Below are 4525 nucleotides of genomic sequence, written 5' to 3'. Positions count from 1 at the left end.
TTAACAACACACTGCCAAAAAAATCAAAATGAAAAATATTACACTATTCTTCTTCAAATAACTCTAAGCTATACTTGAAAGCAAACAGTAATAATAAAAAACCAAATAAAAAACACCGCTGGTGCATGCAACCAAATCCTGCTCGGCTGCCTTCAGCCAAGAAACCAAAATAAAAAAAGCAACAAAACAAAATTAAGCGAAAAAAACAAAAAAATTACGAATAAGTAAAACAAACACTTTCCCAAAAAAAGTTGTTCATATCCTTGTCTCCAAGGTAAAATTAAACAACATTTAAAAACCACCCCTATTAGATTTAACCAACCAAGTATCAACCTACATCAGCTAAAAGCGCCAAAAGAAACTGAAATTAAAAATGACTACCCAAAATAACTTTCACATCATCTAGTTAACGAATCTATCCCGAGAGTAATATTCCAAATCAGCTATGAAACTCTCATACATCATAGGAACCTAATCTGATCTTTCATCAATTAAAACGGTAAAAAATAATTAAAATTAAAAATAATCACAACAGGAACATTGCCAGATCCATTAAGCTAGCACCTCCACAATAGAATTTTGGGATTTTTCATAGCTCAGAATTTTGGTCTTTTTTTGGCTTTTTCTAGGCGTCAACTAAAATTTTTGGGTTTCTTTGCTTTTTTCAAAAAATCAATTTTCGTGTGGAGGTGCCAGCTTACATTAACCCAGCACCTCCACTTCTTAAAATCACTAAATAATAAAAATTCAATTACACCACAATTTTAGGCTTTTTTGGACTCTTGAAATCCGCAAAGAAATCCCTAAACCAACCCTTAACTTCCAAAATCAACCCCTTAAAAATCGAAAATTTTCAGTAATTTAATCTCGTGAAATTTTTGGACTTTTTTGGGCTCCCAGATAATACCCACTTCCATTTTTCGGCTTCAACATTTACAGTAAAAAATTAACCCCTTTGTAACACGTAGATATGAAATTGTCAAAAAATAACATTTTTTGAAATTTTATAGCTTGAATAGAGTCTCTGATTTTTGGGCTCCTAAAAAATACTCACTACGGTTTTTGGGCTCCAATCCTTAACGTGAAAAATCAACCCCATTTTACCACGTACATACGACTTTGCCAAAAAATAACTTTTTTTTAAATTTTATAATGTCAATATAGTCTGATTTTTGTGCTCCTCGAAAATACCCGCTACGATTTTTGGGCTTCAACCCTTAACGTCAATAATCAACCCCTCTCTACCACGTAGATACGATCTTGTCAAAAAATAACTTTCTTAAGAATATTTATTTGTCAATAGAGTCTCTAATTTATGGGCTCTTAGAAAATACCTAAAACAGTCATTTTTTTGAAAAAACAGCATATTGAAAATTTTTAATTTTACATTCTCATCTTAATGAGAAGATATTGGTTTTATGTAACATTTCACTTTGTTGGTTTTTCTCAAATCTTCACGTTTTGAGACCCCCTGATTCTTACTTTCGAAAGATTGACTAAATTGGATTCTGCTTCCGCAGATTTTTCTAAGGCATAAAAAGAATGAAAAAGTTAGCAAACCAGCTATTTTGAATGAAAATTCCAAAAGTGAGCGCGTTAAAAAAATTGTTGACCATTTCCTTCAAGTTTAAAAAATCTATGTACAGTTTTTTATAATACTCGGAAATTCGAACAATGTATTCCTATGACTTTTTTCGACAAAAAAAAATTATCAGAAGTATAAAATTTAAGAAAAAAAAAAACAACTAATATGAAGATTTTAAGCCAAAAAAGGTATGATATGAAAAAAATTCACGAGAAGAAAAACTTTCATTTTTGAAAGCTTTAAAAGATTATCATAACAACTTACTTAATTTTGTCGAAAAGTTGAAAATTCAAATTAAATCGTACAAAAAATTATAAAAAAAAACAAATTCCATTTTGCGGTCAACTTATGCAAGATACGAAAAAAATGAATGAGCTAAAATTGCGAACCGCGCGCTCAGCGCCCTGTTAGAATGTACCCGCGCGTCGGACAGATTTTTTTATTGGTAATGTATTTCTGTATTGGGGATTTATCTATCCAAGTTTCATACGATTGGCGCAGTTTTATTGTTTGAAAAATTCTAATTTTTGTAATTAAATCTCAACAATAAGTCCAAAAAATGGTCATTGTTATCTATCAGCTTACCGTAACACATACGAACATTGTAATATAGAACACTATTAAAATATGAATAACCAGTAATAAATAAAAAAAAATACACTGTATTATCGAGTACAGTAATCTACGCGGTAGAGAGGGATTGATTATTGACGTTAAGGGTTGGATCCCAAAAATCGTAGCGGGTATTTTCTAGGAGCCCAAAGTCAGAGACTCTATTGACATTGTAAAATTCTAAAAAAAGTTATTTTTCGACAAAATTGTATCTACGTGTCAGAGAGCGGTTCATTTTGTACGTTCATGGTTGGAGCCCAAAAATCGCAGTGGGTATTTTTGAGGAGCCCAAGAATCAGAGACTCCATTGTCATTGTAAGATTCTAAAAAAAGTTATTTTTTGGCAAAGTTGTATCTACTTGGCAGAGAGGGATTCATTTATTACTTTCAGGATTGAAGCCCAAAAATAGTAGTGGGTATTTTTGAGGTGCCCAAAAATCAGAGACTCTATTTACATTGTGAAATTCTAAAAAAATTATTTTTTGACAAAGTTGTATCTACCTGGTTAAGCGGGGTTGATTATTGACGTTAAGCGTTTGACCAAAAAAATCGTAGCGGGCATTTTCGAAGAGCTCAAAAATCAGAGACTCAATTGACATGCTAAAATTCTCAAAAATGTTATTTTTGGACAAAGTTGTATCTACGTGGTAGAGAGGGGTTCATTTCTTACGTTAAGGATTGGAGCCCAAAAACCGTGGTGGGTATTTTTTAGGTGCCCAAATATCAGAGACTCTATTCAAGCTGTAAAATTAAAAAAAGTTAGTTTTTAGACAATTTGATATCTACGTGTTACAAAGGGGTTAATTTTTTACTGTAAATGTTGGAGCCCAAAAATGTACTTGGGTGTTTTCTGGGAGCCCAAATAAGCCCAAGAATGTCCCGAGATTAAATTAATGAAAAATTTCGATTTTCTTAGGGGGTTGATTTTGGAAGTTAAGGGTTGGTTTGGGGATTTTGTCGCGGATTTCAAGAGCCCAAGAAAGCCTAAAATTGTGGTGTAAGTGAATTTTTATTATTTAGTGATTTTAAGAAGTGGAGGTGCTGGGTTAATGTAAGCTGGCACCTCCACACGAAAATTGATTTTTTGAAAAAAGTACAGGAGCCCAAAAATTCTAGTTGACGCCTAAAAAAATACCAAAATCCTGAGCTATGAAAAATCCCAAAATTCGATTGTGGAGGTGCTAGTTTAATTGACCTGGAAATGTTCCTATTGTGATTATTTATAATTTCAAGTATTTTTTACCGTTTTAATTGATGAAGGGTGAGACTAGGTTCCTATTATGTAAGAGAGTTTCATAGCTGATATGGACTATTACTGTGGAGATAGATTCATTAACTAGATGTGTGAAAGTTGTTTTGGGTAGTCATTTTTAATTTCAGTTTGTTTTGGCGCTTTTAGGTGATGAAGGTTGAGACTTGGTTTGTTAAATGTGATAGGGGAAGTTTTTAAATGTTGTTTAATTTTACCTTGGAGATAAGGATATGCATAACTTTTTTAGGAAAGTGATGTTTTACTTATTCGTAAATGTTTTGTTTTTTTCCGCTGAATATTTTTTGCTTTTTTTATTTTGGTTTTTTGGCTGAAGGCAGTCGAGCAGGATTTGGTTACATGCATCAGCGCTGTTTTTTATTTGCTTTGTTATTATTACTGTTGGATTGCGGGTATAGCTTAGAGTTTTTTGAAGAAGAATAGTGTAATATTTTTTATTTTGAATTTTTTTCGCAGTGTGTTGTTGAACAACAAAAAATATTGACTTTTGATATATATATATATATTAGGGTGGTCCGAAAAATCACATTTGAGAAATTTTAACGGACACACACACACACACACACACACACACACACACACACACACACACACACACACACACACACACACACACACACACACACACACACACACACACACACACACACACACACACACACACACACACACACACACACACACACACACACACACACACACACACACACACACACACACACACACACACAATTAAAAATTTGTCATAAGGACAACTGCAGGATTTCGCCGGGAGCGGGTGCTAATCTGAAAAATTGCACCCGCTCCCAGCGAAATCGTGGTAAAATTTCAGCCAAAACCACATCTCACGACCGTGAAATAGGTGGTTACAGTCTGTAAGGAAATCAATACGACGATCAAACAAAAACCTCGTGCACCCTAAGAACACGGAGCGACGCAAGGACTACCGCCTTTTTCATTTTTCCCGCAAGTGTTCTAGCATATTGTTGACACGCAGGGATGCTTTTTAGGCCATTAGCAAGTGAAAGTTTGGCACCTCCAAGAGCGCCGATGATAAG

Source organism: Belonocnema kinseyi, chromosome 8 (assembly GCF_010883055.1).
Source record: "Belonocnema kinseyi isolate 2016_QV_RU_SX_M_011 chromosome 8, B_treatae_v1, whole genome shotgun sequence".
NCBI classification, from domain to species: Eukaryota; Metazoa; Arthropoda; class Insecta; order Hymenoptera; family Cynipidae; genus Belonocnema; species Belonocnema kinseyi.
Note: the sequence above shows the minus strand (reverse complement) of the source record.